The 10718-nt window shown below is 45.0% G+C and overlaps 1 long non-coding RNA gene across 1 annotated transcript in view; it reads right to left on the reverse strand.

Moving 5' to 3' along the window:
* Positions 1 to 9591, reverse strand: part of LOC117367142 — an 89066-nt gene extending 79475 nt beyond the window's left edge. Inside the window, exon 1 of the long non-coding RNA XR_004540702.1 lies at positions 9550 to 9591. This is a non-coding gene — a long non-coding RNA (uncharacterized LOC117367142). The remainder of the gene's footprint in view (positions 1 to 9549) is intronic.
* Positions 9592 to 10718: the final 1127 nt, after the last annotated feature.

Genomic DNA, 10718 nt, shown 5'->3' on the forward strand with positions numbered 1-10718 from the left:
TGATTTTGTTTTGGACAAAGATTTATTTATTTAAAATTTACGCTTTAACTGACAGACTGGTCTCGGGGCTCAAAGATCTATCATACGAAGAAAGGCTGAACGAATTGCGGCTATACTCTCTCGAGGAACGTAGAGAGAGAGGGGACATGATTGAGACGTTTAAGTATGTCACAGGTCGCATCAAGGTAGAAGATAATGTTTTCCTTCTTAGGAGACCCTCGGCCACAAGAGGACACCCGCTGAAAATAGAGGGCGGGAAGTTTCATGGCGACACCAGGAAGTACTTCTTCACTGAAAGAGTGGTGGACAGCTGGAATAGGCTCCCAGTACAGGTGGTTGAGGCCAGCAGCGTGCAAGTTTTTAAGATCATTTGGGATGCTCATGTCGGATCTCTTCGAGAGAAAAGGTCATCAGAGAGCAATTAACTAGGGGGGTGGGTCAATGGAGTGGGTAGACTCGATGGGCCTTGGCCCTTTTCTGCCGTCACTTTCTATGTTTCTATGAGAAAGTGGTATACAGGTGGGTAGAAACCATTCTATTACCCAGAATCCCTATTAAACCAATTGTTATGCTCCAAGAACTGGATGTGGCAAAAACACACACATATCTAATCTAATCTAATCCTTAGGTTTGTATACCGCATCATCTCCACATTCGTAGAGCTCGACGCGGTTTACAGTAGGAGAAATAGGAAGGAACTACAACAGAGGGTTAGAGGTAGAAGTGTGAAGAAAATTTACAGGACTTGGGATGCCAAGATATAAGAGTTTCCTTGATTCCTAAATTGGAGGGAGACTTACATTTTTTGAGAAAAGCCAGGTTTTCAGATGTTTGCGGAAAACTTGGAGAGAGCTCAAGTTCCGAAGAGGGGAGGTAAGGTTGTTCCAGAGCTCAGTGATTTTGAAGTGGAGGGAGGTCCCTAGCTTTCCTGTGTGGGAAATGCCTTTTAGCGAGGGGAAGGATAGTTTTAATTTGTGGGAGGATCTGGTGGTATTAGGGTTTGAGGAATTCCAAGAAAGAGGGATAAAGGGAGGGAGGATACCATATAGGATTTTAAAAGTTAAACAGGCGCATTTATAGTGGACCCTGGCGATTATTGGAAGCCAGTGGAGCTTGGCCAGGAGTGGGGAGACATGGTCAAATTTACTTTTAGCGAAGATGAGCTTGGTCGCGGCACATATAGATATTTTTTTGAAACAACAGTTAATTTTCTGAAGGAGATTGTTTCTTCTTATTTATTTTTTTTTTTTTTTACATATTGATCTGATTTATAAATCCTTAGCCTGTGATACAGAGATCTAAGAATCTTCTTTTTTCCTCTTTGTGCCATAGAAGAAAACGCAAAATGAAAACAGGAGACCAGAATTCTAACAGGCGATAATTTCTTAAAATTTGTTTTCTTGTTTAAGAGTCCTTTAACCAAGCTTCGGTAAGCATTAGGGACACGCTGAGGTGTCGCATTGTGAGCGAGCACATTGTGGCCCTCTTTCACAAAGGTGCACTAAGCATTTTAGCGTGGATTTACCGCACGCTAAATCAACGTGTGCGCTAACCACTAACGCATCCACAGGATAACATGCACGCGTTAGCGTTTAGCGCCTGTCTAGCATGCGCTAAAAAGCTTAGCAGTTTGCAGTAGTTAAAAACAAAACCCTGAGTGGAGTAAACGAGTACAGATGGATCGATTTTTCACTCCGTCGTAAATTACAAAGACTAGGAGGCATTCGATGAAATTATAGGGAAATATTTTTTTCGCTTCAGAGAATAGTTAAGATCTGGAATGTATTGCCAGAGGTTGTAGTAAGAACAGATAGCATAGCTGGTTTTAAGAAAGGTTTGGACAATTTTCTGGAGGAAAAGTCCATAGTCTGTTATTGAGAAATACACGGAGAAGCCACTTCTTGCCCTGGATCGGTAGCATAGAATGTTGCTAGTCTTTGGGATTCTATATGGAATGTTGCTACTGTTTGAGGTTCCGGAATCTTGCTATTCTTTGAGATTCTATATGAAATGTTGCTAGTCTTTGGGGTTCCGGAATCTTGCTATTCTTTGGGATTCTATATGGAATGTTGCTACTCTTTGGGGTTCCGGAATCTTGCTATTCTTTGGGATTCTATATGGAATGTTGCTACTCTTTGGGGTTCCGGAATCTTGCTATTCTTTGGGATTCTATATGGAATGTTGCTACTCTTTGGGGTTCCGGAATCTTGCTATTCTTTGGGATTCTATATGGAATGTTGCTACTCTTTGGGGTTCCGGAATCTTGCTATTCTTTGGGATTCTATATGGAATGTTGCTACTCTTTGGGATTCCGGAATCTTGCTATTCTTTGGGATTCTATATGGAATGTTGCTACTCTTTGGGGTTCCGGAATCTTGCTATTCTTTGGGATTCTATATGGAATGTTGCTACTCTTTGGGGTTCCGGAATCTTGCTATTCTTTGGGATTCTATATGGAATGTTGCTACTCTTTGGGTTTTGGCCAGGTACTGATGACCTGGATTGGCCATTGTGAGAACGGGCTACTGGGCTTGATGGACCATTGATCTGACCCAATAAAGCTATTCTTATGTTCTTATATAAAAAATGAAAAGAACTACAATTAAATAGGACAGAACCCCGCCCCCCCCCCCAAGAAAAAGAGTGTGCTTGCACCTACGCAGTCCTCCAAATACCTCATGATTCCCCAACAAAGGTCTGAGTAAAAAGATGAGCCTTGAGAAGTGCTCAAAATTAGATAATGACACAGGGACAAATTTTTCCCCATCCCTGCAGGAACTCATTTTCCCATCCCAGCAAGTTCTTTTCCTGTCCCTGCCCCATTCATGCAAGCTCTGTCCTCATCTACACAAACCTCAAACACTTTAAAATCATAAGTGTTCGAGGTCTCTATAAGGCAGAGCTTATAGGAATGGGGGCAGGGACAGGGAAATTGCATTCCTGTGGGGACGGGAAAAAGTTTGTCCCCCAAGTCATTCTCTACTTGAAACCTCAAATAGGACAATTCTGACCAGATATCCAAAGGAAGAGAGTTCCACAGAAAAGGAACGACCGAAGAATGCAGACTGATGGGTAGAACTGAGTTTGGAAGGGGAGAATTCCACATGGCAAAACATATAATAATAATAACAGTTTATATACCGCAGGACCGTGAAGTTCTATGCGGTTTACAATGAATTAGAAAGATTCTACAAATTGAATGGAACATTCATAGTTAGAGATTAGTGGTTAACAGTTTACAAGATCAGATTTGGGGGTGGGATTGTGATGGGGTCTATTGTCCAGATTCGTTACCTAGGTATTTCAAGAACAGGTATGTTTTTAGGTGTTTCCTAAATTCACCATAGTTGTTTGTGTGTGTAATTAGTTTTTCCAGGTCTTTGCCCCATAAGGCTGCCGATATAAGTTGTTGATGATGTCTCTTAAATTTGCATCCTCTAGCCGGTGGGGAAACGAACTTCAGGTGTGTTCTTCTCTCATGTCTATTGGTTGAGAAGGAGAAGAGGTCAGTAATATATTTAGGGGCTAGACCAGATAGTACCTTGAAGCAGAGACATCCCAGCTTGTACTTCGCACGTGCCTCCATTGGCAGCCAGTGCAGGAGTCGGTAGGAAGGGATTATGTGATCGGACTTCTTCAACCTGAAGATCAACCCGACTGCTGCATTTTGTATCAGTTGTAGTCTCTGCATTTGCTTCTGGGAGATTGCCAGATGGGCGATGTTACAGTAATCAAGATGGCTTAGTATTAGGGATTGTACCAGAATTCTGAATGCTGAAGCGTCGAAGTATGAGAAGAAACTAACCATTGACCTAGAACAGGGGTGTCCAATGTCGGTCCTCGAGGGCCGCAGTCCAGTCGGGTTTTCAGGATTTCCCCAATGAATATGCATTGAAAGCAGTGCATGCAAATAGATCTCATGCATATTCATTGGGGAAATCCTGAAAACCCGACTGGACTGCGGCCCTCGAGGACCGACATTGGACACCCCTGACCTAGAAAGTATACTATAAGAATAGCCTTACTGCAGGGCTGCCCAAGTCCAGTCCTCAAGATCTACCGGCAGGCCAGGTTTTTAGGATATCCACAATGAATATGCATGAGAGAGATTTGCCTGCACTGCCTTCTTGGTATGCAAATCTCTCTCATGCATATTCATTGTGGATATCCTGAAAACCTGGCCTGCCAGCAGATCTCGAGGACCGGACTTGGGCAGCCCTGCCTTACTGGGTCATTCCGATTGTCCATCTAGCCAGTAGCTCCATCTTCAACAGAAATGATCTTTTTTCACTACCTCTAACTTCTTGAAACTCAGCCTGTGCAATGCAGGCTTACAGGAACGCAAACAGGTCTTACGTCAAGTTGTCGTCAACCCTGTTCCAAAGTTTATGGGGCTATCAATCTTCAGGTGAAGGGCCCTTAAGTTTACTGATAATGTATTTATAGGACTTTATTACTGTAATATTTAAACCTAATACAATATGATTCTCTTTGAATGTCTGTGAACTTATAATTATCTCATTTTCTTTGCCAAAAGATTATGGAGCTATAACTTGATCTAATCTATCCGATTTGTATTATCGAGGGCACGGAGGTTTACTGTCATTCAATTAATGTTTCCTAGGTAAGACCTCACGTCATAGCAGGGCAGATATCTATCAGAGATATTAATGGTGTTCTCAGCCTGTGTACAATATTCCTCCCCAGGATGAAACAACAGGACTGTATCACCACCGGTTAAACTCCGCTAAACCATGTTCTCCGTTCCCTGAATGCATCCAGAGTCACTGGGTTGTTTTTTTTTTATGTATCCACATTTTTAAGTGCATTCACCAGCAAGTCAGCATTTATTGGTCACACTCCACAGTCTTTCAAAGTAGGTTCACCATCACTAGCACTTTTTGCTCACCGTTTCACAATCACTAATTTTTGCTGCCACCATTCACTCCTTCTGCCTTATCGAATACATATCTGTTGATATATTCACATTTTCACATTAGGACCCCTGAGGAAGGAGTTTCTTTCAAAACACGGACCAGTTCATCACCCTTTTGGATCATATCTGGACACAAACCTCACGTTTTAGCAACGCTTGTTGAATAATGACTTGGCAATTTTTCCTTTTGTGGGTAGAAGAAAGATACACCTTTCTTTGGATTTTATCATTCTGTTCTGGAGAGGGATTTTTCAAAGGTTTCTACCTAGGTACTGCCTCGCTGCCCTGAGGTTGTGGGTTCAAAATGCCTCAAAATCCCACGCTGCTCCTTGTGACCCTGGGCAAGCCACTCAATCCTCTACTGCCCCAGGTTCGTTAGATAGATTGTGAGACCACCGGGACAGAGAGGGCAAACGCTTCAGAACCTGATTGTAAACCGCTTAGATAACTTTGATAGGCCTGATATTCTGCAAAGTGCCACGCAGTGGGATTTCTATGCGGTTTACTATTACAATAAAATATCTACAACGAGGGGAACAGGGAAAGTAGACTATTTATCCAGATAAATCTTTCCTCCTTTTTTTTTTTGAGCCAAAACAACTAGCTCAATTTATTCAAGGTTTCAAGGTTTATTAAAAACTAGTATTTTAGCCCGTTACATTAACGGGTGCTAGAATATAGGTCTGTGTGTCTTTATTTCTGTCTCTCTCTCCCTCCCGCTGTCTGTCTCTCTCCCTGGCCCCCTTTGTCTGTCTGTCTTTCTGTGTCTCTCCCTGCCTCTGTGTCTTTCTTTCTTCTTTTCTTTCTATCTGTCTCTCTCCCTGCCTCCTATGCAGCAGCATTTCTCTCCCACCACTTCCCTGTGCAGCAGCCACAGCAGCATTCCCTCCCCCCACACCACTTCCCTGTGCAGCAGCAGTGTTTCCCCTACCCCCCTTTTCCCTTCCCACGGTCTGGCTGGCTCCCTTAGTCCCTTACCGCCCCCCCCTTCCCTTCCCACGGTCCAGCAGCGTATGCAGCACTCTATACACTGCTGCTTTGGGGCCTTCTACTGCCCAGCAAATCAGGGCAGTAGAAGGCCCTGAAGCAGCATGTGTAGAGTGCTGCAGACGCTGCTTGAATCGGTAGGTTTCAGGACCCGCAGCCCTTGCTGAACCTGAAGCAAGCTCTGGGGGGTTTTGGTTTTTTTATGCGGGCCCAGCCGGAGCAGGAGGAGAATCTTGGGAGGCAGGAATTAAAGTCCATTCCGGCCACCGCTGACGTCGCCCTGGCCAGTTCACATCCTTCAGACAGCAAGAGCTGCTGCGGCCGAGAGGCTCCACGCCACTGCGCGCATGTGCACTCTTACCTGCAGGTCCCTACAGCGCAGGGAAAACGGGAGCACGCAGGTGGGAGTGCACATGCGCGCTTAGGGCTTTATTATATTAGATTTGATTACTGGCCTATCAACATTCTAGGCGATCTACAATACATTTAAATTGAGGGGATCAAAATTAAAATAATTTAAGGGAACTAAAACACAGAACTAGACCTCCTGACAAATAGAAAACAAGAGGATAGAAGGTGAAATACAATAATTTAGAAAAGATGACATCTAAGGATAACACAAAAGGGCGGGAAAAGTTAGTTGAGAGCTGCCTTTTCATAGATTATAAAAGAGTCCTGGATTATGGATTAAAAGCTTTCTCTGTAGAGGAAGCTTTTGAATGCTCCTTTAAATTTATCAACATTTGGCTCTTCCCTTAGCTAGGAGGGCAGGGAGTTCCAGATTTGGGGTGCTGTAACAGCAAATGATGTGGTACGTCGCACATGAAAGGTTTTAAGGGAGGGAAGAAAAAGTAGATTTTGAGAAGAATATCTAAGAATTCTGGCTGGAGTACTGCGTCAAGCACTGGTCGCCATACATGAAAAAGGACACGGTACTACTCGAAAGGGTCCAGAGAAGAGCGACTAAAATGGTTAAGGGGCTGGAGGAGTTGCTGTACAGTGAGAGATTAGAGAAACTGAGCTTCTTCTCCCTTGAAAAGAAGAGACTGAGAGGGGACATGATCGAAATATTCAAGATACTGAAGGGAATAGACTTAGTAGATAAAGACAGGTTGTTCACCCTCTCCAGGGTAGGGAGAATGAGCAGGCACTCTCTAAAGTTAAAAGGGGATAGATTCCGTACGAACGTAAGGAAGTTCTTCTTCACCCAGAGAGTGGTGGAGAACTGGAACGCTCTTCCGGAGGCTGTTATAGGGGAAAACACCCTCCAGGAATTCAAGACAAAGTTGGACAAGTTCCTGCTAAACTGGAACATACGCAGGTGAGGCTGGACTCATTTAGAGCACTGGTCTTTGACCTGGGGGCCACCACATGAGCGGACTGCTGGGCACGATGGACCACTAGTCTATAACCCAGGATCAGCAATTCTTATGTTTTTATCGGTAAAAGCTGGAAGTCTGGATTTGAGCGTTTTAAAAGTGAGAAGTGCAATTTTGAAAATGATGCGATGTGGAATAGGAAGCCAGTGTGTATTTTTTAATAACGACATGATCATATTTTTTTGCATTACTAATAATTTTAATAGCGGTGTTTTGAATGAGTTGTAGCCGTATGATTTCCTTTTGCGTAATTCCTTTATAGAGAGAGTTGCAATAATCAATTGTAGCGATAATTAGCGAGTGAATTAGAAGATTTAGAGAGGAGGGCTCCAGGAAGCTAAGGAAGGGGAGAGGGTGAGGGTAAGCATTGGTCCAATTGTAGTACACTTCCCCTTCACAATTCGCGGTTTTAGGACTCACGATTTCGATTATTCGTGATTTTCTAAAACCGGAATCACCCCCACCTCCCGGACCTCCCTGGACCTTACCTGGTGATCTAGCAGTCTTTCGGGGCAGGAGCAATCTTCCTACGCTCCTGCCCCGTACAGATCGCTCATCCAAAATGGCTGCAGTGAGTTCCCATCATAGTCTCGAGAGATTACGGGAACTCACGGCCCGAAAGTTATTCATGAATTTTCAATATTCGCGGGCCGGCTCTGCCCCTAAACCCTGCGAATATTGAGTGAGGAATGTATCCACAGTGTAATGAACCGGCTGTTTGGGGGTTATCTATGTCTCCTACTCGGTTATAATAAGTTATCTATTTCTTGATTTGAAAGTGTTATCCTGGTTCTTGGATCCAATTAGTGGACTAAATAATATGTTGACTAATCTTTTTTTTTTTTTTTTGTATTATGTTGTCAATCAAGTTTATGATTGTTTATGTATAATTTCCAATCACTTTGCAAGTATTATTTTGATTGAATAAATAGCAAATTATACAATGTGCTGACACCCCCCCAAAAAAAAAATTTCCTCCTGAAATGCAGTTAAAAATATTCACTATCTCCATAGCAAACGCACGCTGTAATTGCAGGAAACCGAGGTTTTCCCAAAGGTGCGCTTCAGCCACAGGAGAGAAACAGCTGGGGATATTTGATTGCTAAAAGTCCACACAATTACTGCCACCCACTGCACACGCTCGTTTTCAAAGGGGAACACAGGCAGCTTCCTTTGGAAAAGCGGTACAAAGGCTAGTGGCACGCTGTAGTTAGCAAGGATGGAGGTGGGTGGGGGCTGAAGGTGTCTGAATCTTGCACGTGTGCAAAAGATGCACAAAGGGAGAGCGGCTGAGGCTGACGCCCAGGTATGTGCTGGAGCTCTGAGACACGGTCTAATTTTAACCCTGTGGGTGTGGCAATAGGATGGAAACTTTGTAACTGCTGAGGAAGACAACATCTCCCCGAGAGCCTCTGCATTTGTTTCAAAAGTGCTGGGTTATTTGTCCTTCCAGTGTCTAAGGTTCTAGGAGTAGGTTCCAGTGTCTAAGGTTCTAGGAGTAGGTTCCAGTGTCTAAGGTTCTAGGAGTAGGTTCCAGTATCTAAGGTTCTAGGAGTAGGTTCCAGTGTCTAAGGTTCTAGGAGCTTTAAGTTTCCCTTTAAAAATATATATTGTGGGACAAGGATCCCGGCTAGGCCAAATGGCTTCGCTGAATCCTAGTCCTGAGTTTAAAATAAAGATAGCGGAACACAGGTTTCTTATTGTCTCCCAGAAATTGTACACCAATTTGTACACCAGGTTGTTCAAACAAAAACACTTTAATGAAACATCCAAAAAGTTTCAAACAACAAAAATGTGTCAGAATTTGGCACGAGTGGAAAAACAAACTTTCAAGAATTTTGCTTCAATCCTTTTTCAAACCAATACGTCCTACTCCTAGCACCAGCCGTGCTTACAGAGTCAGTCCAGAATAGTGATACTACAATCCTGAGTTTAGCCCTCGGGTCACATTTCATAGTATCACAGAACAGTCCATGCTTCAGGTGTTAGCTTCTTGGTACAAAGCTCTCTTGATAATAGCTCTAACTGTGTCCCTGTGGGATTGAGCCAAATCCCCAACAGTCTGGGAGAAGAGGAGCCTGTTCACCACAGGTGCTGCCGCCCTCCCAATAGACAAGCTCTGGTGTAACTTTTGCAGCTCCCAGCACAAGTCAGAGCAATGCACAAACTGCTCCCAAAACATAAACCAAAAAAAACTATCCAAAAACAAGGAAAAAGAAAACCCCCTGGGCTTAGCAGCCTACTCACATTCCATTGGGCGCTCTTCCCTTTGGGGTAAAACATCGTTTTATCCCAGGACAAGCAGGCAGGTATTCTCACTAGTGGGTGATGTCATCAGACAGAGCCCCGGTACGGACGTCTCACAAGCACGTGTTGCTTGTAGAAACTTAAAGTTTCTAGATGCCCGCACCGCGCATGCGCCGGTGCCTTCCTGCCCGGAGATCCGGGCGTGTCTCCTCAGTTCTTTCTTTTCCGCGGAGCTGAGAAGTTCAACTTCTTCATGCGCTAGCTGAATTCAGTTAAATTTGCCTTCCTTGTCCGCGTTTTCGTTTTCTTTTAATTACAGTTAACAGTTCTTTTCTTTTTCAGTAAAAAAAAAAAAAAAAAAAGGATTATTTCCTCCGGCGGGTCGAACGGGCCGGCCACGTGGCTCAGGCCCACTGGCTTCGACCTCGCGGCGGAGATTTTCCGGCCTATGTCCCGGCCAATCACCGGGTTTAAAAAGTGCAGCAAGTGCCAACGCGCGATTTCACTCACGGACCCTCACTGGCGCTGTTTGCAGTGTTTGGGCCCTGACCACATCCCGAAATCGTGCGGGCCTTGCTCTACCCTTACGGCACGCTCATTCAAGCGGCGTTGCCTATTGTGGGAATCGATGTTCAAGATGGACGCAGCTAAGGATCCCTCAGCCTCCACTTCATCTGATACCTCCCCGGTTCGGGCGAAACCGGCATCGACCACTCCTGCATCGAGTGTGGTGAAACCGGCATCGCTCACCCCGACACCATCCACGAGCTCGACTTCGGTGCCTGCCCCGGTCTCCTCGGTTCAGGTACCTCTTCCTTCCACAGTGCCACCAATGGTCATCAAAGTGCCGAAAGCTACTAAGCAGAAGCACTCGACCTCGAAGGAGCGCGATGTCCGTGCAGGAGGACCCCCTTTCGGTGCGGATCCCTCCTTATCGGCTTCGCTACGGTCCGTGCTGGAAGCTCAATTCGTTGAGCTCATGCAGACCATCGGACCCGGGCTCATCGCTGCCATACAGGGTGACCTCCCGGTACCGGTCCAAAGGGGCGGTCCGCCCCCTCCCCCTCCCCCACACCGTTCGACCTCGACAACCGACGAGGACGAACGGGGGAGGGCGGCGATGCCCACGCGGCAAGCCTCGCTTACCGATATGCCGCCATTAGAACCCA

This window comes from Geotrypetes seraphini, chromosome 9 (genome assembly GCF_902459505.1).
Source record: "Geotrypetes seraphini chromosome 9, aGeoSer1.1, whole genome shotgun sequence".
In the NCBI taxonomy this organism is placed as follows: Eukaryota; Metazoa; Chordata; class Amphibia; order Gymnophiona; family Dermophiidae; genus Geotrypetes; species Geotrypetes seraphini.